Source organism: Prinia subflava, chromosome 20 (genome assembly GCF_021018805.1).
Source record: "Prinia subflava isolate CZ2003 ecotype Zambia chromosome 20, Cam_Psub_1.2, whole genome shotgun sequence".
Lineage (NCBI taxonomy): Eukaryota > Metazoa > Chordata > Aves > Passeriformes > Cisticolidae > Prinia > Prinia subflava.
In genome coordinates, this window is record NC_086266.1 from 5,213,120 (window position 1) to 5,239,142 (window position 26,023).

The 26,023-nt window shown below is 57.3% G+C and overlaps 1 protein-coding gene across 2 annotated transcripts in view; it reads right to left on the bottom strand.

The window, feature by feature from the left end:
• The window catches only part of FRMPD3 (FERM and PDZ domain containing 3), a 58,844-nt gene extending 34,080 nt beyond the window's left edge, over window positions 1-24,764 (bottom strand). For both annotated transcript variants that reach the window (XM_063416745.1, XM_063416743.1), the window contains exon 1: window positions 24,624-24,764. The gene's annotated coding sequence lies outside the window, so the exon portion shown is untranslated. The remainder of the gene's footprint in view (window positions 1-24,623) is intronic.
• Window positions 24,765-26,023: the final 1,259 nt, after the last annotated feature.

Sequence of the window (26,023 nt, forward strand, 5' to 3'; positions counted from 1 at the left end):
TCTGCAGAGGGGCACTTTGGGTGCCAGCTCTCCTCCCTCTTCCTCTGCTGCTGTGAACAACACAAGAACACCCAGAGCCTGTGGAGTCCTGCCTCTCCTCCTGCCGGGCTCCTCCATCTGCCAGGCTGCAGTTGGAGAGCGGCGTGTGAGGCGTGTGGGATCCTGGGCACGTGTGGCAGCGGCAGGAAACGCCAGGAACGGGCCAGGAGGTGTTTGTATGGAGAACATATGGCAGCCCCAGCCTCACAGCCCGCTCCCCCTCTCAGATGGAGCCCTGGGGCTGCCAGGGCACGTGGGGACCAACAGCGGGGACAAAAGCAGGGCAGGCAGAGCGGGCTGGCACAGGACCCACTGCAACGTGCACCTCTGCTCCATCAGCCCTGCAGCTGCACCCAGCTGGCATCTGGGCACCTTGGAAGGGGACATTTGGCCCACGCTTAGGTGCCAGACACCCCCAGTGTGGGCAAACAGATGCTGTCCTTCCAGAGCCCTGAGGAGCTGCTCGGTCACACGCAGCCTGGCAGCCTGGGAACGCTGCCCCTGCTTTGGCAGGGTTGAACAGCTCACTGAAGCGAGGAGAGCTGGGCTGAGGGGTGCCAGCCTGGCTGGGACCAACACCAAGGGCAGCAGAATAAGCCCAGCCTTCAGGGGTGAAGTCCTTCACGGGCCCAGCCTGGAGAATGCAGCCTGCATACAGCTCTGCCATATGGCCCTCAGCTTTACCCCCTGTGCTCCAGATTGGATTTGCTGGCAATATTGGGAAGGAGTTTAAAATCAGCAGAGCTCCTCTCAGGGGTTAGCTCTGCTGCTGGAGCTGGCTCTGTCCTGAGCTGGCAGGCGAGGCGGGTACACTCCTGGTACAAAGGTGGGGTGCCAGATGGCACCAGTTTGAGGGCACAGTTATCCCTGGCTCTCAGTGCAGGGACAAGCAGACAGCGAGCAGTGTCCAGCAGAGCTGCTGGAGAAGCTCAGGAGCAGCCAAAGGCAGCTGTAAATAACGAAGCAGCAGCCGCAGCCTGGCTCCAGGCAGCAGCTGCAGCCTTCTGCTGCCCAGCCTGCAGTTTTAAAATGGTCCTGGCATCTCACCTAGAGATAAACACAGGCAGAGGGGCCAGGAGGCCCCCAGGAGGGTTGGGGGCTAGTTGGAAATCCTAGGACCTGTTATATCCTGGGGATGGCAGAGATGGACTTATTGCCCCCTGGCAAGGAGTGGAGACAGCTCAACAAGGCATTGGGGGCAGGAGGGACCACAAAATTCTCAAACTAACAATGCCAATTACAAAAATAGAGTATAAGCATGGCTAGCAAAGACCACAACACACACCACAACCTCCAGCCACGCTCAGGTCACCAGAAAAAAACATCTTCTGCACAGGGAGAGGCTGTCCTGAAATAAGCCCTGGGAGACAGGGCCAGATGCACCCCTGAGAACCTGAAGCTCAGCCTGTGTTGCATTTTCCACAGGCAAACACGCACAGACACTGCCTTCCCCAGCTAAGACTTGGGATCTCCAGGCTGGAAAGGAGCAGAGGGACCATGGAGGTCCCTGAAAGCAGCCTGGCACTGGGCAGGGAGCTGGCACTGCACGAGAACTGGAAGGCACCGTGGGAGGAGGTTTGACACAGGGCAAAGGCAGCACTTTGCCACACAGAAACCAATTAACCCCACAGCTCCTGCCACAGGATGCTGAGGAGGCTGGAAATTCAACTGGGTTTGAAAAGCAATTCCCACCTACCAAAGCCAGAGGCCTCCACAGTTCCCATGCTGTTTGCCAGATCCTGGGAGAATTTACACCAAGAGTTGTCTGATCAATGTGCAGCAGGAGAGAGGACTGAGCCCACCTGGCTGGCACAGTGCACGTGAATGGGCTGTCCCAGATGCACTGGATGCCTCCAGGAGGCTCCTGGGTTCCAGGGCAAGCACTCAGCACCTGCAGGAGTGAAGGATGCTGAGGGAGAGATGATGACAACCTCCAGATCATTCACTCACACAGCCTGGCCATGCCTGCACAAATTTGGGAGAGGCTGGGGTGCTGTGGAACCTGTCTAAATGCCCCCCCAAAGACAGTGGGTTCCCTCATTTGTGCAAGTTCCCACCACATTACAAACACCATTCTCCTCCAAATTGTTTTATGCTATTACAAACACCGTCCTCCTCCACCAAATTGTTTGAACCAGGGGCTCCCACTCAGGTAAAAAAAAATCTCCTCCAATCTTCCCTATGATTTTTGGCTGTTTAAGGAATTTTTGTTCTCCCCAGCTGGAGAACAGGATCAAAGCAAAATCCTTTAGCAACAGGGCCAAGCCCAGCAGGCTCGTGCTCCTGACTGCCTTGGTTTGAAATCCCCCAGCAGCAGGTAGAGGACCACGGGGCTGCTGGCAAAACTGAGCAGAGCTGGAGAGCCTGGGCTGGAGAAGAGGGATTTGAGACAGGCAGGGCTTCCCTTGCAGGGCTCTAACAAACCTGCCTGCAGTGAGAGAGGGGTGTGAAGAGGAAAGCCTGTCTCCTCTCTAGTGCATTGGGAACACGCTCTGAGCACGGGCTGCAAAGCCACAACATGGCACAATATTTTTTAGGGTATCTTTCTTTATATTTGGGGATGCCCAAGCAGCTGGGCACTAATCTAGGGCCTGGGAGAAGCTGGTTTCCAGCCCCTCCTCTGCCACCATCTGCTGTGGTGACCACTGGCAGGTTACCTTGGTCCTCTCCTCTGGTGCCAGCAGGCAGGAGCCCCCCCTTGCCCAGCCAGGCAAGACTCAGAGGGATTTTTGTCTTTGTGAGGACTACAGAAATACAATAAACAGACAGTCAACACTGGGATAAAATGAGATGAACACATAAGAGGATTAATGGGAGATAAGGGGCAATAGAATAAAATTTGCAGCATTTTTTTTCCATTATTTGTGTGATGCTCAGCTGCATGATGGGGCCTTGGAGTGATGCCAGTTGCCCACCACAGCCTGGCCACTCTCTGCCTGTCTGTTACTGCTGCAGTTTTAACTCAGGACGAGACCCCTGTGTTTTATTAACTTTGTTTTCAGGGTTAAACACCCTTGGCCCCGTGGGGAGGAGGGGGATTACACCAGCCCCAGGCACTCCTGCACCTCTCACGCTGGCATGGGCAGCTTGAACCCAAACTGAGCCATTCCTGCAAGAGCCCCCAGGTGCACCCAGCGTGTCCCCAGAGCCTGGTGTTCCTCAGGGACAGGGTCTGGCTGCTGCATGGCACAGCAGCAGGGGAATGGCTCCCCCCACACCTGCGTGGGCACCTGGCACCCGAGGCCCACCTCGTTCCAGCAGATTTGCAGGAGGAGAAATTTATTGCTGCATATAAAGTTCAGAGGGGAGTTAAATAAGGTGGGAGATTTACACATCCTTTACATTCCATTAGCGAGCAAGCACAGCCTGCATCCCCTCCCAGGCATCGGTGAGGAAGATTCAGGGAGGCTGTCAGCACTCCTCTCCCACAGCTGGCAGAGAGGCTTCAAAAATCCAATCAAGCCCTTTCCTCTGGGCCTTCAGGAATCCCAGGACTTTCAGTGTGGATTTACAGCGAGCAATTTCCTCAGTGGATGACTTGGACTCCTATCTCCACCCAGCAGGGCGCAGAGCGGGGCACGGAAGGGACCTGGGGGCAGGAATGCCAGAGGAGGCAGGACAGCAGGAGAGATAACACCATCCCAGCCCAGCCGGTGTGTGACAGCCCCTGGGTGCTCAGGGAGCCTGAGCTGGATTCGAAGCTCACCTAATAGCCCTGCCCTGCCAGTCCATCCAGGGTGAGAGCTTGCCCTGGCATAGAGGTGGCAAACACTGGGGCATTTCTGGCAGCACAACGTTGGTGAGATGGTCCCCCAAGCTGTGACAGAACTGCCCCCTAAGCTGTGACAGAACTGCCCCCTAAGCTGTGACAGAACTGCCACCCAACCTGTGACAGAACTGCCCCCTAAGCTGTGACAGAACTGCCCCCAAGCTCACCTGCAGGGCAGCAGGGACTGTCCCAATAAGCCCCCAATGCTGTCACCAGCCTTGACAAGACCCACACAGGAACCTGCTTATGGGAGGTGACAAACTCAGCCTCACAGAGTCCCGCCCAACCCCTGCATTTTCCAGGATCCCTCTCCGTGCTCCGGGGCTTAGTAAAGCTCTTGAGCTGATGCAAGATAAAGGCAAAAGCATTAAAAAGAGAAAATGCACAGGAGCAGAGGAGCCTTTGTGTGTGACGCTTCCAGCCTGGGGCTCCTGGCCTTTCTAGCAGAGAGGTTTAGTTTATACCTCTTTATAATCTCCTATAATCAGCTCCCAGCTCTGCTGCCTGTGCCAGGGTGCCCCTGGGGGTGCAGGGTGAGGAGGGGACTCTGCAAACTGCAGAGTGTGTGCGTGCTCATGAGTGCAGTGTGTTTCCCAGGTATGTATATTTAGAGGCACACCTGCCCACGAGGACTCTGCTCTCAACACGTGGGTGTACAAATATTGCATGGAAGAAGCAGCAGCAGCCTCGGAAGGTGGCACCTGTTTGTGCACAGCCCTGTGACTCCTCACCACCTGGGGAAGTGCTGCAGCAACAGAACCACAGAATGGCCTGGGTTGGAAGGGACCTCAAAGCTCACCCAGTTCCAACCCCCTGCCATGGGCAGCAGCACCTTCCACCAGACCAGGCTGCTCAGAGCTCCATCCAGCCTGGCCTTGAACACCTCCCTGGATGGGGCAGCCACAGCTGCTCTGGGCAGCCCATACCAGGGTCTCCACACCATCACAAGGAAGAATTATTTCCTGGTATCTAATCTAAATCTTCTCTCAGTTTGAAGGGGATGGGGGGCACAGAGCTGCTCCTGGCACAGCACGATGTGACCTGCATGCCCCAAAGTCCCCGTGGGATGCACACACACATGGTCCCCTAGAGGACACCTGGGTCCCCGTGGGATGCATGCACACACTGTCCCCAGGGGAAAGCCCAAGGGACAACCCCAACATCCACTGGCACAGAGCCCCCCACCCCGCCAGGCCTCTCAGGCAGCACCAGAGGTCACACTCACCCTGGCTGTGGCACAAGAAGGGGCTGCCAGCACAGCCCTCTGGGCCCTGGGGTACCAGATGGGACCAGAGCAGCAGCAGGAGCAGGGTGCTCACTCCCCAGGTGCTGTGTGGGTGCCAAGCTTTGCTTTTCCCCACATCCCTGCTCTGGGGGCTGCAGCACCGCACTCACCACGGCGCTTTGGAAGCACCCATAAGCACCAGAAACGCCACAAAAGGTTTCTAAACAAGGCCAAATCATTTACAAATATTGGTGTCACGAGTTTGCCAGCTCAGGCTGGTGCTGGCAGCAGAGTGACCCCTGGCCAGGTGCTGTGTGCACCCCCAGGAGGTGCTGCTGGAGGCACAGCAGTGCTGGCCCCAGCATTGTCGCAGCAGACCTCAACACTCCTGCTGCACAGGGAGCTGATGATTTTCTGAGTTCCTGCTGGAGTAATGAGCTTAATCAGCCCATGCAAATCAGTTTCCATTTGAAACCAGCCTTATCTAATGGAACCTGCTTGGTGTTTGCCTCCTGGAGTTTTCACACGGATCGATCTTCCCCGTTTCAGGTGCGAAAGGCGACTGGGGCAGGGAATGGTTTCACCTCTCCCAGCACTGGACTGCAGCTTGGAGCTCAATGGCAATTTCTCAGCTTCCTTTCTCACATTCTCTTTGTTTCCAGAAACAAAGGGAATTAGGCTCTGAAAACCCCTCTCCTCTGGCAGCGGATTATGTCCTTAGATCGCTGCAGCTATTCAGAGGAGTGTTTGGATAAAGGAATTTACACAATTTAGCCCTTGGTGTCAGCGGGTTCAGCAGGAGAGCCCCTCCACCACGGCCTATTTTGAATAAGCAAATCAACCACGCACAGGGAGATTCATTTTGTAAAGTGCAAGCGGAAAAAGCAATGCCAGTTCCCATCCGCTCCTGGCTGACATTTTATTTAACAGGTTATTCATTTGCCCCAGTGTCCTCAGCAGCAGCAATAACCACTTCTGCAACCTCTCATAACTCACTGCCAGCTCCTTTCCCAGGTGCCTCCTCCTCCTCCCAGAGGTAATTAGCAATTACAAAGGTGTTACACAGCAACCCACCCCATGCTGTTCAATGCCACAGCTCCACTGCTGGCTCCAGGAGCCTGTGGACAGCACCACGTTCTCCAGAACCAAATGATACCCCAAACAGACCCCAAACAGACCCCAAATAGACCCCAAATAGACCCCAAACAGACCTCAAACAGACCCCAAACCTCATCCCTCAGGCTTGACCCTTCCAGGGATGCAGAAGCCGTAGCCCTCTCCAAACCTTTGGGATAGGGGCCCCCTGAGCTCCTGAGAGAGCCTGGGCTGGACCCAAACTTCCCCATCAGACTGGTCTGTGCTGCACAGACTTCCCCAGATTCTGGACCCTGGGCCAGGTGTTTTGGGGCTGGGCCACAAGGTGTGCAGGAGGCCACCAGCGAGTGAGACCCCTGGGGACTCACACAGGTCTGCTCTGAGCCCTGCACACACCCAGGACACCTTTTGCCCGTCCTGCTTCTTTTCTGTTCATCTCCAGAGCCCTGCTGTGTGCTCTGGCTGATCCTCCAGGCTGGGCTGGGGACGTCAGTCCCAGGCAGGGCACAGACAGAGGGCAGGGCTCAGAGACTGTGCTCATTGATGCTCATTGATGCTCAGGCAGGACAGCTGCTAAGCCTAAATGAGCCTAAATGAGCTTTGCCAAGGGGGAAAAGCCCTGTGGCAGAAGGTAAAGGACCATGTCTGGAAGGGTGTCCTGGTCCTGCAGAGAAGGGGACAAGGATGCAAGGAGCTCTGGAAAGGGAGCGTGGGCTTGGAGCAGCCAGCTGCTCTGCGAAACCACAACCAGCATGGCTCTCCTCACCAACTGCACTGCACTCCTCTTTTTTTTCTCTTCCTCTCTTTTTCTCCAATTTATCTTTTTGACACGTTCAATGATGCTTCTGCAGACTGAAAACAATAGAGACAGAGTTTCAGCCAAGGCAATTTCAGAGCTGAATCAAAGCTAAAATAACCTAGACACAGAGCAGCTGAGCAGAGACAGCTCAGTGAGGGGGGACTGTGAGCAGTGCAGGTGCCCTGTCCCTCTCTGCAGCTCCCACTGCCTGGCTGGCAGAGAGGACAGCAAGACCCACTCAGCAGCTGTGTGTCTCCATTTCCCTTTGCCTGCCACCCCTTTCTGGCTCTGGTGGCATCATCTCCCCCCTCCCATGGATGCAAGTGCCCACCCCAGTGCAAAGCCAGCCCTGGCAGCTGCAGCTCAGTGAGTACCTGCTGGCCCAGCACACTGGCTCTGTGCTTTGCATAGCAAGCACCAGTGTTTGCTGTCCTGACCTTACAGCCCTGCAGAGCTTCCAAGTAGAGATTCTGATTATTTTTCTCCTCCCTACAAGTGCTACTCTGCTGCTGCGTGAAGGAGGTGGGAGGGACGGATGGACAGACACACAATTGGGGAGAGAGGGAGGATGAGCTCATTCTGCCAAGTGAATATTGCAACTGGACTCGTAGCAAGGAACAAGACACAATCCTCAGCATGACTCAGCCTGGAAACACATGCTGCTTCCCAGCCCCACTGCCAGCACTGGAACGTCCCCACTGCTCATCCCACGGGGAAGCAGCCCATGGCTCCCACCCCAGCACTCGCCCCAAATGCATTTCACAGCCAGGACAGGTAAAGCCAGGCAGCTCCTGGTACCTGGATGTGCTGATCATGCCAAAAGCAGCCTGGCAAAACGGGGCTGATGCTGTGCAGGACAAGCTGTGCGTGGCTGGCACGCTGCTTGCTCACAGACCTCCTGAAAGCAGCTGTCAGAGCCTGTCTGGTTCCAGCTGCCTGCCTGCCCAGACACTCCGGTAATTCTGCTCCCCTGTGCGTGTGCCACGTTGGTTTCTGTGAGAGAGGAAGGGTTTCAGCACTGTGAGCCTCAATGTTCTTGAAGAACAGCAGAAGCAGCAGGCAGAGCAGAGCAATGGGAGCTGCAGGATCACAAGCGTGCCCCAGGGCTGGTCCGTGGGGGCACCAGAATTCCTGCCAGGGGACAGTGGTCCACACAGGGCACTGTTCACATCCTGGGTGAAGTTCAGAGGGCTGGGAAAGGCAGCATTGTGTCCCTCTGCTCCTGCATTTTACCTGTGAAATGCCACATGCAGCTCCAGGTTTAACTGTGGGGCTGGGAGTTGCCTCAAGAGCCTTCTCTGAGCCCTACATGAGCATCCCCCAGGGGTCAGTGGCTACCCCAGGCCCAAAGAACCTGTGCCATGCCCTTGGCTCCTCAGCCAAGGCACTGTGGCAGCCACAGCTTGCCTGGGTGGGTGTGAAACCCCTCACAGCAGCGGGCAGGAAATGCTCTGCTCATGCCAGAGTCTTCTAAGGGAGGTGCTCGGCATCACCTCCTTGGATTAGGGGGATGTTAGACCTCTCCTCCTCCCTGCTCTCACCCCAGCTGGCTCCATCTCTCTGAGGGACACATCCCAGTGCCAAGTGACACGGGCCTGATCATCTGAGGACATGCAAATAAAACCCCAGAGCCCTTCTCCCTCCCCACATACCAGGGGAAGGCACTCCCCTTGCCGCCTGTTTACCGCGGACGCTGCCGTGTGGCAGCCAGAGTGACAGCTCTGAGGGTGACATGTCAGCTCTGCCTGTCCCGCGAGGACGTGTCAAACTGTCACACAGCATTAGCTGCAACACACTCCTGCACAGCACCCTGCAGCCCACACTGCCACGGGCTGTGGCAGCCCTGCTGTGCTGCAGCACTCAGAGCCAGGCGTGGGGAATTGCTGCCTCCCCTCTCGGGGCAGTCCCCTGGCCAAGGGATGCTGTTGTCACCTGGCCTCTTGCATAGCTTCTCCTGCAGCAGGACACTCATGGCTCTGCAGACCATGGGATCAGGCTGAAACAACCCCCTGGCTGCCACTGAAGCCCCAGGGGCTGGGGCAGGCACGGGAGGGAAGGATGGAGGTGGAGGTACCTTGTTAGAGCCTCAGCCCACCTCAAACCCACACTGCAACAGCCCTCCAGGAACTGCCTGGTGGTGCCATGGAGAGCCTGGCATGGGGCAAGGCATCTCCTCATGTCCTGTGGGACACAGCCCTGCTCCCCATCACCATCCCCTCCCTTGCCATATGCTACCAGCCCTGGCCCGTGCCCTCGAGCTGCTGGAGAGAGAAGCACAGATCTGGCCACAGCACCACTACGCTGCCTCCACCAAGAGATGCTGAAGCAAATCAATTTTGGGGCAGGTTGAACTGTCTGCAGGGCACTGGTAGAGCCTGAGAGAAGCCTCAGAGGAGAGGTGGCCCAGTTAGCACAGCAGCAGTGTCTCTCTCATCCCCCCTGCCTGTTCCCATTCAGGGCCAGCGCTGGCACCGCTCCTCATCTGCACGGAGACCGCGCCCCTGGTCCCCTCAGCTGTCACCCTGGCACTTCTGGAGAGTGACAGTTCATAGCCTCTGGTGGCAGCACATCAGATGGCTCTGTCCTGAGTCACAAGGAGCAGCAGGGAGAGCTGAACCTGCCCTCAGAGCTCGCTGCCCCTTCCTCCGCCAGCTCGGATTGATGCTCTGGGCTCTGGGCAGCTCTGAGGCCGGGGTCAGGCTGCTCGGGCACCAGCTGCACTGTCAATAACACAAGAGGCAGCTGCAGTTCCTGTCAGATCAGGCCAGGAAGGCCTCTACCTGACACTCTCAGTTTGGCTGACAGCTCCAAAGTCACCTCCCAAGGGTGTGGACAAGGAGCCACCAGCCCTCTCTGCCTCCTCGTCAAGTTCCAGGCACAGCTTCCCCCATTTCCTACTTCACTGTTCAGATTAAAATCCTCCTGTTAGCCTATAAAAAAGGTAATCAAAACGATAACCACATCAATCAAATGCTCTCAGCAGATGAGCCAGTTGGTCCTTCACTCCTCCTGGCTGCCTGCAGCTCGTTGTCATGGGCAGACAGGAGTTGCAAGCTCCATCCTGGGGCCAGGATGGACATCCATCCATCTGGGAAAGCTGGGGGCTGGCAGGGCAAGGAGTGGGAAGGGTTTCAGCTCCCACCTTGGGATGCTCTGGCACCCTCTCAGCACTCAGCTTGCTGGCAGGGAGCTGCATGGGTGCTCATGGGTGCTGCATGGGTGCTGTGGAGGAGTGGGAGCTCATGGACTCCCCCTGCTCAGCCACAAAACTAATTATCCTTGTGGCAATTAAAAGGGAGGAGAGACAAAGCCCTCTGACCAGGAGCACCTGCAGATCCTGACGCCAGTGGCAGAGGAAGGAGGAGCAGAGCTGCTGGAGCCATGGCTCTGTTCCAGCCTGTGCACACACTGGGGATGGATTATCCAGCAGCGTTTTGGTAGTGACAGGTGGTACCACAAATCTGCAGGACAGAGATGAGATGCTCCCAAATCTCTGGTCACCTTTTTACAGCCCCATAAGTCCTGCTGCTGCAGACAGAGTGCTCAGGATATGTTGGAGGCTGCAAGCAACACGAAGCTCAGGGTCCAGGGGCAGTTTCCAAATAATTCCTGGGTCCTCTGAGGTAGACAAGGTGCTGGTGATGGAGATGTGCTTCCCACTCCCCTCAGAGCTGTGCCTGGGGACATCACTTACACCCTGTGCAGGATGGGGAGATCAGAGACTTCTCTGCTCCTTCTGGACAGGCACGAGCAGGGCTCTGCAGCCAGATCACACAGGGACTGAGGCACCCACACGTGTCACACGTGGCCTTTGCTCTTCACGACAAGCAGGGGATTCCTGGAAAGGCAGCCTGTGCTGGAGCCTGGCTCACCAAGTGCCACCCCATCAGCAGAGGGACCTGCAGGAGCCGTGCTGGGCACACCTGGAGTTCAAACCATTGCCACCAGGTCCCTCTGTGGGACAGGGGCCAGGTGAACGAGCAGGTGGTGAGAGCTGTCAGCTCAGACCTCCCCACGCTGGCTGGGGGCCAGCAGATCCTCCCGACCACAGCCCCAGCCCTGCCTCACTGGTGCTGTAAAACCCACACAGCCACCAGCAGCCCTGCTGACACCGCGTTTGCAGCAGCACTGCCAGGGGCAGGTAAACACAGACCAGTCGTTAGCATCAGCATCAGCAGAGGATCCAAATCAGATCTTATCCTGCCCGAACAGATAGCAAGGGAAGGTGTTCCCTGAAAAAGATCTCCTCTGAAGAGCTGGAACAAAGCAAACCCCAGCATCTCCCTCTTACAGAGCCAAGGGGTGGGAGATGAGACTGGAGCATCCAGCTTCTCCCCCACAGCGTTTCTTCCTCCCTGGAGGAACCCACAGCTCTGGAAATGCCCCCACTCCCTGGGGAATGCTCTCTTCCCTCCCCTGGCTCAGGCCTGGCTCCCCTCTGGAACTTGAGGATTCTGACTGAGGACAGCACCTTTTAAAAGCAAAAATAAAAACCCCAAATCAGCCATTTACTGCTGTTACACGTCATTGTGCAGTGATTATACAGACCCCTGTGTGAACCCCCACAGCTAACGGGGTGCAGCTCCCAAGGTCCCTTCCCTGTGTCCCCCCCAGGCAGCACCAGGCATCTCCTGCCTTCTCAGAAATGCCTCTCTCATCAGTGGGGTTACAGCAGGAGCAGACCCAGGGCTCCTCTGCTCCAGATCTCTGTACAGCCAGTGCAAAGAGGACTCTCGTGAGAGTTGCTTAAAGGTGATGCAGCAGCAGCCAGAAGAATCACCAGCGGCTCCATGCACAGAATACAATTCCCATTAAAGGGGAAAAAAAAAGCAAAGCACAAACCCACAATGCTTCACAGCATCTCCTGCCTCACCAGAAGCAAAGACTCTTGCAAATGCTCTCTGACACTGAGACCCCAAGCCTGGGAGATGCTCCAGGGCAGCCTCCCCCCTTCCCACCACCCACCTTGCTCATGGGAGGGCCTGGGGGGCTGCAATGAGAAACCTCCATGGAGTTTGGGGGGTCTGGGGAGTCCCTGAGGCAAAGTGGTGGGTGCAAAGCAGTCTGAAGCTTTCCTCACCCCTGGAAGGAACTGAAGGGGGTCTGCAGGGCGTGGGGCAAACGGTGCTGGCACATCCCAACATCCCAGGCTGGATTGTCTGGGAAGAGGGCACGGACTCCATCATCTCCAAACCCACACACCCCACACAGCCAGCCCCAGACCGCTTCTGTGGGGAGAATGACCAGGAGAGGAGTCCCAAGGGGCTGTTAATTGGGCATTCTGCTAATGGGAAGGGTAATTAAGGGCTTCCCAGAGGCCAGCACTGGGACCTGGATTTAGCAGCATTTTTCCTTTGGGGATTGCAAAGACAGTGTAAATTCCCAGGGGATTAAACTTGAAGATATCCAACTAGCAGGGAGAGAGGAGAGGCCAGCAGCATAGGAGGGATGGTAATTACAGAATTACCTGCCAGCCTTTTAGGACGATGAATGACACGAAATTTTATACAGATAAATAGAGACTTAATACAGCTGTGGAAACAGTGGGTGCTGGGGCAGGGGCAGCCTCTGCACAGAAGCAAGGCATGGAGGATGGGGCAGGCAAGAGAGGGGCTGGGTTTGGAGGGCAGAGACGCCCCGGGAAGGATCCTGGGGCAGAGAGGGAAGCAGGGATGGCTCGGTGAGCCCTGAGATCAGTGCTGCAAGGAGCCTGAGCCCTGCTTAGCAGTCAGGTCAGGCAGCAGCAGCGCTGCCCGGGCGCAGGAACAGGACACGCCGTTTTCCCTCTGGCAGCCGGGGAGCGCCGGGATGGTTTAACCTTGGCACCACTGGCTCCTGCCCCGCCGCCTGTCCCAGCCCCACGGGCACCCGGGCACCTGTGCAAAAATAAAAATCCCAAATTCTGCAAGGCAGAAGGGTGGAAGAGCAGACGAGGCGGATTGGCAGCAAAGCTGAGGGACAGCTTACAAACCCGCAGCGAGCTGGCTGCCTGCCTCTCCTCCAGGACCAAACCCTCAGAGCCGGGCACTTCCCTTGCTCGCTGCCCCATCCCAGCCGCCTTTCTCTCTTTTCCAGTGCTGGAAACACCAGGTTTGCTGCTGCCTGTGCCACCTCCTGTCCCAGCGCCCAGTATGGGGTCCGGGCTGCCCCTTCCAGCCTCTGCCACCTCTCCCGGGTTCCCTGGCACGGAGTCATGCTGCCAGGGTGGCGGGCTGGCATCCCTGCCACTGGCATCCCTGCCACTCGTCCCCCAGAGCCGCGGGGACACGAGGACACGGGGCACAGCGCCAAGGTCTCCCCGTGGGGTGGCATCTCCTGCCGGCCCCACACCGCCCACCCTGCCCCACACCGCCCACCCTGCCCCGCCGGGAGCTGCCAAAGCGCCGCGGAGCCGCTCCCAAGGCTGCTGCTCCGGCATCAGCATCAGCGGGAGGAGGAGAGGTCCTGGGAAGGCTCCGGCAGGGATGGGGACCCTGTGTCCTGCTGCAGTGAGGCATCTCCGCCCTCCCAGCTCAGGGACTTCGGGGAAACTGAGGCACGGGGGGAGGAAGGGACTTGCAGCAGATCCCTGATGGTGCAGAAGCCCAGAGGTAAAAGGCTCTTCTGTTCCTGCTCGCCCTGGGGGCAGCAGCCCAGCCATTCCCCTTTGGAAAACACCTCCCTGCCTGGCCTCAAAGATAGCACAAGCTCCTCAAAACCCGATGGGATGATAAGCACCTCTTCTGAAAGGGAGCAATTACCACAAAACACTGATTATGCAAATACCTTGGTTACCAAAATGATGTTCCCTGAATTCTGAGTAGGAAAGAAAAGAGCCGTGGAGAAAATTTGTTTAGCCAAGAGCTGCATCACATCTATTTAAAGTGCTGAGAGGTGGAGAGGGACCTCCCTGAGCAAAGGGGCTTTAGGAGGCCACCACAGCCTGGTGACCATCACATCAGGGACAGAGATGGTGCAGGGCATTTCCCTCTCCTCCCAAAGCACTTCAGAGACATTGCTATCGCTCCCCCTTGCAAGAATGAGGAAACTGAGGTACAGAGGCAGAAGGCACTTGGCCAAGGAGGCCCAGAGTGCAGAGAAGAGGCTGAGAGGCTGCAGGAACAGAGCAGGGTGTCCCACTGCCTCCCAGAGTCCCACACTGGCTGCACTGTGGTGGCACAGCTCAGATTTCCCAGAGCTGGCTTTGTGTGGAGCAGAGGTGTGGAGAGAGGCAACAACAGAGAATGGCACTGAGGGGAAAATACCTCTGTGGAACACTCAGGATGGGTTGGGACAGCAGCAGCCACAAGGCTGGCTAGAGCAGGGCCAAGGGGAATCTGTGAGTCTCAATTCAACAGGCAGGGGCTGTCCTGCCACAGCTCATCCTCCCTGGGATGGGGACAGTGGCGTTCCCCAGGCCTGGCACCACTGGCTCAAGAGGAGCAGGGTTTTGTTGTTCCCCTGGCTGCTGCCCTGCCGTGGGTGGCCACCCTGGAGGCTGCAGCAGCTCCAGCTCAGCCCAAACCAGAACACAGATGAGCTGCCAAGTCCCCCATTTTCCATTTCCAGGGTGAAGTGCCTGCCTGAGGACCAGGACTTTGCCCATTTGGACCGTGACAGCCGTTGCCTCTTGAAATCCATCTCTGGATTTGAGTGTCCTATCCAGCAGTTTATTTCCATGCACAGGGAAGATGGGAGAGATGAATCTCACCCCCAGATATCCCCAAGCCCCTGCCTGCCTGCCCAGGCAGGTCTTCTCTTCCACAGAAAGCTGTTTGTGGCCTCTGCACTCCTGCAAGGCCAGTAATTGCTCACAACGAGGTAAGTGTTGAGTGTTGGATTTGTTTTTGATCAGCAAAAACCAATTCCTCCTTATCTCCCTTGCCATCCTGAGCTCACACCTCCTCAGAAGAGACAGAAAGTTAAATTCACAGACAAGGTGAGAAAAGCCAGATGCCTCCTGCTTGTAGAGCCACAGCAAACAGCACAGGCACTTTGCAGCTCCCCTGTGACACCAGTAACCCCACCTGCCACCAGCACAGCTCCTGTCTTCTCTCAATTAGCTCTAACTCTCTTACTCCTTCCCAAAATCCAGCATCCTGTGCTCTGCTGGGGGCAAGGGCTGGCTGGAGGTGCCAGTTCACCCAGCAGGACTAACCTCAGTTTCTTCCCACTCCACATGTTTTGCTGTTGGACACGAAATAAAAATGCTTGACCCCAGTTCAGCAGGCAGAAGAGAATCAGAAGGCTTTATTTACAATTTATTCAGCCCTTTTATAACATGCTGGGCTAAAAAGGCACATTATTAGTCCATAGGATGGACACCTCTCTCCATTAGTTAAGTGACGCAAACAACACCTTGGAGAGGGGTTGTTATGGGAAAGGAATATTGCTTACCCAGAAATGTTACGGGAAGAAAAGTTATTTACACAAAGTTGCTTGGGAATGGAGAAACTGCTGAAAAGTTTCCCTTGGGAAAGCCAGCAACCTTCAGCTTTTCAGAAACATTGGGCCCACACACATGGAACAAGCCTGGCCTCCACTCCTACACCGTGCTGGGGACCAAGGTCTCTCCTTCCTCCTGTCCAGCACCCCACAGGCTGCTCCACCACCTTCCTTCCCCCCAAATTCCAGCCCTGCTGCTGTGACAACCCCTGCATCAGCCCGAGGAGCTGCCAAGCCCTTAAGGTGGAACCTTAACACGGGCAGGGAGGGTGTCAGATCCACTCCCAGCAAGGCTGGTGCATGCAGGACACAGCTCCTGCACGCTGCCCCTGCAGGGCTTCACCCCAGGGGCTGCCCGTGGAGGAGTGTGCAGGTCTGTCAGTGGCACTGCAGGTGCAGGGGACTCGTTCCCAGCTGCCTGTCATACCCCAGACACGCTCACTGTGCCAAAGGAAGGGCTCAGCTTTGGGCATCAGAGCTCAAATCCTGCTGAGCCCTGCTGTGGTCTGTCCTCCCTTGGGCTGCAGGTTCTGAGAGTCCAGAAACTCTGTCAGGAGCACTGCTGGCCTCTCCCACCGACATCAGCTGGCCACAGGGAAGTGTCCTGGCACTCCTTTCCACGCTTTTGCTGATGGGGATGAAGGTAGAGATCCTGCTTGCCTCCTCCTATGACCATTGAGTTTTCTCCACCTGAACCCTTCAGCTGCCCAGGCCAGCAGGTTCCAGCCTGAATTTTCACTACCCTCAGGACAAACAGCTCAGCCCCCCAGGCAGTAAGATCCCCCCTCTGCTGTTTTCCAGGCACCATCATGGTCCTCTGGAGATGCTGAGGGATTTTTGCTGCCAGTCCACTTAGGGACACTCACCACTTACATGACAAGCAGCCACTAGATCCCTCCCAGACCCTGGCAGAGGACATTGCTGGTATCTCTGTTTGCCCCTGGGATGGAAGAAGCTTGCATAGAGCTGGAGAGCAACCAGCCATGGCAGAACCCCCCCAGACACCACTCCAAGCCTTCCCCAGAGAGACTTAGGTCCAACCCCAGCAGCTGGGAGGAGGGATGTGACAGCCAAGGCAGATGTGACACTGATGGCAGCTCCTGCTCCACGTCCCACATCAGCCTCCCAGGGCTCTGTGCAGCGGCAGCAGGAGCATTTCCACCTTGTACTTGTCAAGGAATGGAGGGAAAAGCCTCCAAACTGCTCCACGTGTAGGGACAGATTGCTCCAAGTGCCCGTGGACTCTGCCATCCCACTGATCTCTCCATCTGAAGGCAGCACTGGCTGGTAACTCCCAGTACTGACCAGTCCACGTGGGCAAGCCCCCATTGCAGCCCAGTGAGTGCAAACAACAACAAAGATGAAGGGAAGGGGATGGATGCTCCAAGGTGGCTGCTGACCATGGTGGAGTGGGCACAAGATTCAAGGGAGCATTGAAATATTGGAAATAAAGAGAGGCAGAGCAAGGAAATGTGATCTGAAAGAAGCAGTGAAGCCTCCAGAGAGAAAATGCATGGCAGAACATGGATCTAGGCTGGATATCTGCACAGGCAGCCAGAGCCACCTGATCCACCCCGTGCCCTTGTCCCACCTGTCCCCAGAGGAGCAGAGCACTCACACAGGCTGTGACACAGCTGAGCAATGCTGGGCAACAGAGCTGCTCAGAGGAGGTGCCAAAGCTGGATAGAGGCCCCAGACACAAACTCTTTGGGGCAGGGATTACACCTTTGGCCTCTCCATCCTCCCCAGTGCCAGCTGAAGAGCTGGCAGGACAGCAATGCCCTGCATCCTGTGGCAGCAGCAGGGAACCAGAGCTGTGGCTGTGCCAGACCTCTCCAGCACTTGTGGCACGGCCGATGGCAGGAGGACACTGGTGACACCACACCAACTGCCCTTCCCACATCTCCTTCAGCACTGCTCCTTTCCATGACTCCAATTAATATCACAAACCTCTACCAGGAGTCTTTTCAGACTGGCAGCCTCCGAGTTGCTTGGAAACTGCTGCAGAGACCGACAGCTGCTGCTGGGAGGGCTCAGTGCCAGCCCTTCCACTTCCCTGGGCTGCCACCAAGGAACCTGGTGGAACAACCACGCTCCACTCCCTGGCATGTTCCAGGAGCCAGAGGAAGCAGGGATGAGCTGGGAGCAGCTTTGACACGCGCCGGGGATGAGAGAGCCCGGAAAGGCTCGAGGGCTGCGAGGCTTGGCTTAGGACTTGGAGATCCCAAGGCTCCAAGCTAAGGATTCAAAACGTTCCCAGCCCGAGGGTGAGCGAGAGTTTCCAGAAAAACATTCATGGAAAAACGTGCTCAGCCTCACAAGATTTATTTGGCCAAATCTGGACGTTGAATTCAACCATAAAGAAGTGAGAAACAGGGTTTTGCTTTATGGACAAAGTATTGGTGTTGGCTTAATGGTGAAGTCACTGAGACCTCCATAATACTCTATGAATAATCAGGTATCTCTTCCAATTTATAGAGTGCCATAAAGTCTGCTACAGTTTTGGAGACAGTACTTTTTTATACTGTAGCAATGACAAAAAGCATTATTTTACTGCAGGAATGGCAGTGTAAGTATATTTATCCAGCGGCCAGAATTCTGTGGTATGCTCTCTTCTCTAATGGCTGTACAAACATACATCCATCTCAGATTTACACCCAGATTTTCCATACTTTGCTTGGAAATTTGCATAATATGCGAAAATTTCTGTATAAAAATGGAGAGGAGCAGGGAGCTGCCTGCTGCCAAAGCAGCCGCTGGAATTCAGCACTTCCCCGTCTCGCACCGCTCGTGTTTCCCCACAGTGACAGTGCCTGTGTGTTTTCAGGTGGGATCCCCCAGAACTGCCTTGGGGATCCCACCCTTTAGCACAGCACTCCCAGGAGAAGGAAAGCTGGAGGGGAGGTGGATGAGGAGCCCAGGGCCAGCTCAGTGCAGGAACCCCCAAGGGAAGAAACGTGAGGGGAGCAGGTTCTGCCTGTGCTGGTGAAAAGCACCTCCAACACCATCCCACCTGACAGCTTCCCCAGTGAAGCACTGCCTTTTCTTCTTGGGGAAAAAATATTGTGGAATTAGAAGTCTGATTGATATGAATATGTAACAACGCTGCTTTATTAATAGCAGCTGCATTATCAGTTTGCTCCCTGCTATTGGCAGGAGATCTGGGACAATATGTGGTTTGAAAACCAAAGAGAAATGCAGCCCGCAGAGGCAGCGAGATAATTCCATTCCTTTTCCTGTGGAGCTGGCCAGGGTGACACGGATGCATCGCATCGCTCTTCCTGCCTGGTCACGGGAGCACCGTGCACGGTCCTGAACACACCCACTGCCATCTGCAAAAGGATTTGCATTCAGTGCCCCCAGCACAGGCAGGAGACACCCCTGCAAGGCAGGGACCGCCACAGCCGGCTTTAACCTCTGCAAATTGAGGTCGTTTGGTGCGGAGCATCATGCAAATCTCCCTGGCACGGGTAATAAACTCCCTTCGCAGTTTGCTTCCCTCGCTCCCCCCATCACCACCCTGGAGGCTTAAATGAAAACAAGATTACAAAGGAGATTGGATTGGACATATATCTGGTGTGCTATTTTAGCTGTAAATTATGCCAGCTTCATAAAACCCCAACTGTTCTTTCCCGAGATCCCTGCGTAGATTGGCTGGCGGAGATCAAGCAACCAGCGCTCGCTGCGGGCAGGCATTGTCTGGAGAATCCCTGAGAGGGTCCAAACAGGAGCAGCATCTCACAGAGCTGAGTATCCACACACATTTGTATTCATGGAAACACGGGCATGACACCCCAGAGCCTCCCGTGCCCGCTGATCAGCCCCACAGTGACACACACACAGGTCCTACAAGCCCCAGGCTTGGGTGAGCTGAGCCTACCGATGCTCTGTGTTGGTTCTGCTGCCTGTGGTAGCGCTGCTGACACTTTCCTCAGCCTCAGCTAATCCCAGGAGAGAGCAGAGCATCAGGCAGCTCAGTCCAAAGCAGGGCTGGGTGCCAGGTACGGATATGGGCCGTGCTCTGTCCCAGGGTGGGTGTGAGTTAGCACTCGTGGTGAGGTGAGCAAGGCTGGGCAGCTCCCAGCCCTGAGCAAGGCTGGGCAACAGGGCTCTGCAGCACCAGTGCAAAACTGCCAGAGCCCCAACTTTGCTCCAGCAAACCCGGCTGGAGGCTTTGCAATTCCTCTCACGAGCACTGCTGTGCCTTGGCTGTGCTCCACGACCCTGGAGGACAGAGCAGCCAGGGTTCCCAGCGCCCTGAGCTGCTCCAGGGGCTGCACAGAAGGAAGGACACAGCTCTGGCCATGCTCAGCTCCAGCCCCTGGCCCTCTGCTGTGTCCCCTCACACGAGGGGCTGGCACCAGGCTACGAAGGCACGTGCAGTGCAGGCAAAGAGGGCCTTGAGCAGCAAACCACGACCTGGCTGCTGCCAGCACTCTGCCACCTTGGAGGGACAAGGGACACTCTGCGACCTGAGGGGACGAAGCCAGTGAAGCCCCACAGCCCATGGGAACCCTCCTGCTCCTGGGGGAGACAGCTGGAGAGCAGCAGCACACTCTGCCCTTCCCGAGCAGGCACGGCAGCGAGCTGCCTTCCCTGCCACACTCCCTTGGCTCCCCCTGCTCAGAGCTCAGCCAGGTGCCACCACACTGCACCAGCAGCCCAGAGCTGGACACAGGGCAATGCCCTTCCTGGCAGGGCAGGTCCAGCCTGTCTCAGCCATCCTCCTCTCCAGCCAGTCCCTCTGGGCGATGCTGCAGCAGACTGAATGTTGCACATCTATCCCAGGTCTCCCCTGTGAAGAATCCCTGCAGGGTCAGTGACCTTTGAGGAGACCACACAGCTTGTGGGCAGATATCTGCACATCTTCTCCAAAGGCAGAGTCCAGAAGGCTCCCTGCAAATGCAGAGGCAGAGCAAGCTGGCAGAGGTCCTGCATCACAATGTCACGGGTTAGGAAGGAAGGGACACACTCCAGAGTGGTCAAAGCAGCACAGAAATGCTGGTCAAGTGTGAAAGGCCCATAACCAAAGGCCCTGGGATGCCTCCCCTTGCTCTCCAATGTGAGCTGCATCTGCCTCACATGGACTCACACGTGTGTTCCCACCTGCCACAAACCATCCCTGCACGTTCCTCTGGGCCATTCACCACCAGGAGCTGGCACAGGACTCTGCGTGTGTACAGATCTATTGATACAAACCCAGGCTTCCTGGGCAATCAATAATGCTATTTAAGAGATAAGCCTTGCTATTGACTGGCTGTTGAGCCCAGCTCCTGCTTCATTTGAAAGAGAGGGAGAATGACGAGGGAGCTCAGAAGTGCTCCCAACGTCACCAGGCACCTGTGTGCACGCTCAGGCTGTGCAGGCAGGGATGGAGGGGTCAGGAGTGGAGGGATGGCAAGACAGAAGTGATTTTTTCCACAGTGGGGGATCTGTGCACTCTTAGGGAGGAAAGGCCCATCTGTGAACGTGTGTGAGCACTCGGAGTACCGAGCAGAAATGAAAACTGGGCACGGTGTTCCCTCAGTGCAGCTGTGGCTGCAGCAGATTTGAGGCTCCTCTACCACCCCACACCCGGCCATGGTGTTCTGATCATCACTTCAAGAGCTTCTTGACTGCCAGGTCCTCAAAGGCAGCTCCTGGCCAGTATGTCTGTCCTGTTTGTAGATATCTCTGCCCTGGTACACGTAGGGCATCCCCCAGCCCTCTCCTGGCTCTCCATTTTCAGGGAAGACAACTCCCACCATAACAGGTGAGAGCAGAGGATGAGCAGGGCTCACTCAGCCTCACAGCAGGCTGTGAAGCAGCTATCCCTCTCTTCCCTGTGAAGGAAAGCTAGCCAAAAGAATTAATATCCAGCCAGATCAGAGATTTCCAGCCCTCCAAGAAGCAGGGAGCTGAACACACTCCCAGAAGGAGTCACAGAAGAAGAAAGACTCTGTTTTAGGTGGATCAAGTGGAAAAAGGTGTGTCCTTCAACAAGCCAGGGGCATCTTCCAGCTCACAGTGCCCAAGGCCAACACTTAGATGAGCTGTATGAGTGGATGGTGCCATTTTTCCTTCCACATTCCCAAGTGCTTCTCCCTGGCTGATGTGGATCCATGTCTCTGTCCCCTACTTTCAAAGCTGGAGCAGCCCAACAGCACTGGGTGCTGTGGGTGGGGAGGAGCACACCCAAAAAGCCCTGCTCTGGCAGGGAGCAGAAGGCCCCATGGTGTCACCTCATCTCCCTCCTCCCACTGCAGCCTCGGAGGCATCACCCAGGGATGTCCTGGGAGAGGAAGGTGGCATCAGAAAACATCTCAGTCTGGGAGATCTGGGCTGTTTTCTGCCCCATGGCAGGAGAGATGGGAGCAGTTTGCTGGCCCAGTGATGGTGGGGGGACCCATTCTGTGGAGGACTCTCAGATGATCTGAGCTTTGTTCCAGCCAGGCTAGAGACTCCTCAAGGCAGCACCCAACTTCACCTTCATCTAAACACTTTTTTCACGACAAACCCACGGAGCCTGAGTGCTGGAGCTGCCCTGGCAAAGGACACAGAACTCATGGGCATGAATCAGAAGAGAGGCTTGCTACTGATTTCAGTGGGAGGGAGGAAGGACCAGTGCTAAGGCAAAGCTGAGGACTTGAGGCTTTGTCCTTCAGTGTCAGGGTGGAGCCACCAAGCAAACAATAAAAGCATCTTCCTGCTGTCCTGGGGTTGGGACTGGAGGTAGAATCCCAGCTCTGCAGATCCACGGGCAAGGCCAGAGCTCTGCTCAGCCCCAGCATTGCAGGTCAGCTCCCAGGAGCTCAGGTGGTGAACATGAAGGTGGCTGGTGCAAACGGCATCTTCTTTCCTGACTCCTTCCCACTCAGGGCCTTTTCCTGTGCTAGACAGGGCTTTATGCTTTTCAGTTCCAGTTCAAAGCTCAGACTGGCTTGATCTGAGGCAGAAACGAGCTCCAAGGCTCACTACAACCTCACTGTTGTTAACTGCAAGCATGTGGCTGCCCTCCTGCCCTAGGAAGACTGAGGCAAACAGGTTCCTGTCCACCCTAATACATTTGCAGCCCCTCTTCCCTTCCCCAGCCTCACCTGCAGCACTGCACCCCTTGGTTCACAGAGAGGGACCAGGCTCACTTCGGTTCCATCCCCTCTGTGCTCCCCACACCTGCCACTGTGCAAAGAGGACGTGGGTTTACATCTGCTCCATCCTTAACAACTGATCCCAATTCCCTGAGCTAATCCACCTTCCTGTGCAGCTGAGAGAGCTGCTGGGGACAGCCCTGGGGACTCCACAGCAGGACAAGCCACAGCAGCTGGGGCTGCTGCAGGGACAGCGCTGGGTACCAGCAGTGCTGATGCCCTGGGAGGGGCAGACACGCTCCAGCTGTGGGGATGCTGCTGCCTCAGTGTTGCCCATGGTGGAGCATCCAGCCAGCAGCAGCCTGAGCCCCCCTCATGGGCTGGTCCTGCAGCAACGCTGAGGTTGTGGCTCCCAAAGCAGAGCTGCAGCACCGTGGCTGTTGCCATGCCAATCAGGAGGGCAGCTGGCACGTTGGACTGTTGGATCAGGAGAGCAGCCACGCTGCAAACCCATGCCAGGGTGTCCCGGGGGCTGATCCCCCCCACAGGCTCCTGCAGCTGCATCCCAGAGCCTGAGGAGCTCAGCTGCTCTCAGCACCAGTGCAGGCAGCCCCGCAGCACCCAGAGCCCACTCCCCTCCACCCCACAGCCCTGCACTGTCACTGCACAGCTCCAGCCACAAGCTGTTGACACACACGAGCAGAGGCTGGTCCCCACTGTCCCGGTGGCTGTGAGGTGACAGCCACAGTGCAAGGAGACAGCAGCATGGCAGCAAATGCAAAGCAAAGTTCAGCATCTCAGGGCTCCTCAGCCAGCAGCCAGAATGGGAGGCTGCAGGCTCAGCCACAGGCTGGTGCTCTAAGGCACAGGGACAGGGCACTGCCTGGGCAGGAAACGATCACAGGAGATGTCGGAGCCAAAAAAACCTCCAACCTGTTATGAAAAAAAACAGGATGCTGTTTGGCTTGCTGCTCAGGTGCAGCATGAACTCCTCACTGCAGGACAACATGGATGCCAGCAGTGGATGGGCACGGAGTGCTGCTGAACCCGGGAGCATCCTGCCAGGGTCTGTGCCCAGAGGAGAGGCAGTGCCAGCCCTCCCCTGAACCCAAAGATGGGCCACAGGCTCAGCTTCCCCTGGGCTTGACCCAGAACCACTCTGCCCTCGAGGCAGTGTCGTGCCAGCAGAGGTTCTCACACACAGGAACAAATCCCAGCCCGCCCTGGTGCAAACCAGCCTTTCTCTGCTCGGCCTTTGCCTTGTGGACATGGGGAAACTGAGGCACTGGAAGGCTGAAGGTGGCACACAGCCCACTGGCTGTCATCAGAGAAGGGAAAGGTGAGAATGTTTTCAAACTGCACTTCCTCAAAAGCAAGCCACGTCTCTCTACCAGTTTTGATGCCGACAAGGAGGAAAACTCATCCCATCCAAATTGCTCTAAAATAGGAAAATGAGGAAAAAACCCCAAACCCAAACAAGCCTCAAACCAGAAGCCAAGTGCATTTGTCTCTGCTCTTTCAGTCCAATCAGCCACACTTCACGATGGCAACTGCCATGATACCAGAATAATAGCAAGAACATTGCCACCAGGAGCACGCCAAGGTGACCTGAGGGGGAAGTGGCGGAGCTCCCTGCCCCGAGCCCCACTTTCTCTGCTCAGCCTTCCCTGCCCAGGGCCCCGCGATGGGGAAACCACCTCGGGCAGGTGCGGTGCTGGGCTGCACCGATCCGCTCCCGACCACGCCAGCCCCTCCAGCCGGATTCCTCCTCCCGCGCATCACAGCGCGCACCCTCCGCGGATGCTCCGTGCCGGGGCTGCCGAGGCAGCGACAGCGACACGGGGCAGGAATGGGGGACCCATCACCACCCCGGCACCAGCAGAAGGCCACAGGCACACCTCCAGCTGATCCTGCGTGCTGAGCTCCCAGCGGAGGACGAGACAGAGCCCTGCTCCAGCTCCTCCACGCCAGCGATGCCTCCCGGGCACCCCGCGCCCGGGGAGCCGGGCATCCCTGGTGACCCGCCGCGGGACGAGCGGAGCGGCCGGGGCGCGGGGAGCTGCCGGGGAGGGGGCGGCAGCTGCCCGGCTCTCGCCGTCCCCTCGGTCCCTCCGGAGCACCCCGGGCAAGCCGGCGAGCTCCCCGAGCGGGACCGACGGGTGTCGCCGAGCCCGCGGCATCGCGCCGGGCACCGCAAGGGCTCACCTGGGCTCCGCCGCCGCCGCTCCCTCAGGAAGCCCCGCGGGCGAGGCGGGCGGCGCGGCGGGCGGGCAGGGCAGGGCTCCCGCAGCCCCCCGCCGCCGCCGCCCCCATGGCCCGCCGCGCTCAGCGCTCGGACGGGGCCCGCCGCCGCCGCTGCCGCCGCCCCGCAGCGCCCGCCCCCGCCATGCCGGCCCGGCCCGCCGCTCCCGTGCCCGCGGCGAGCGCGGCTCTGCGGGGCCGGGGCGGGCGGCGGCTCGGCGGGGCGGGGCGGGACGCGGGGCGGGAGGAGGCGGGCGGACCCCCCCTGCCCGGCCGGGGGATGCGGAGCCCTCCCGCCCCCGCCCGGGACCGGCGGGCATCGTGTCCCTGCCGGGTGCGCACGGACGGGCGCTCTCGGTGGGCAGCGGAGGGCCGGGGGTCCGGCAGCGGGGGCCGCAGGAGCCCCTCGCCCGCCTCCTCACGCCCCGGCCCCGGCCGCAGCCGCAGCATCTCCGGTGTCTCCCGCCGGGTGTCCCCGCTCCGGCCCGGCGGGCGGGCACCGCAAAGCCCCGCACCTTCCGCGCCCCTTCCCGGCAGCCGGGTGCCTTCCCCATCCTGCCCGGTGCCTTCCCCACCCTGCCCGGGTGCCTTCCCTGCCCTGCCCGGTGCCTTCCCCGCCCTGCCCGGTGCCTTCCCCACCCTGCCCGGGCAGCCGCCAGTTTCGGGTCGCCACCGGCCTGCCCTGCAAGCCCCTCTCTGCCCGTGGCACTTCTCTTTGGATGCCGCTTGCCATGCTGTCAGTGGATGGCTAAAAGTCATGGAACCCTTCTGCGGTGCTTCGTTAGCTTGTTTGTGAATTACCTTTAGACATTATGTGCAAACATTGTCACCTTACTCTTCGTCCCCTTGTTCCAAAGGCAGGGGATTGTCTGCCTGCCCGTCCATAGGTAACTCCATGGTAACCACCCTCCCAATCTTGGCGGGGAAAAAAAATCAACAAAACCTCTTAAGGCAACTACATTATCAATGCATGAAAGGAGGCTCGTGTGCGTTTCTTACAAATAGATTGAGAGGCAAGGGCTGGGAGGTAGGTTACCATGGAATTGGGGAATTCAAGCGCACTATTAGCTGGCTAACATACTCAAGGAAGAATAATAAATTTGCAAGCCACGAATTCCTCCTTTGAAAATACGCCTGACTTCCATCATATGACTTGCCACATCTTTCCATTCTATTCTTTATCAGAGCTTCAAGCAACTCATTTGCTCTGCACAGAAGTTGGGCTTGGATACAGTTTTCTGGCCCTAAGCTTTGACAGAAGTTGCAGTCACAGTTGCTGCCTCCTCTCTCCATGATCTCAGTGCTCATTCCAGGAGCAGGGCACCCCGATTGGGAGCTCAGTAACTCCATGCTGCCCCTTCTTC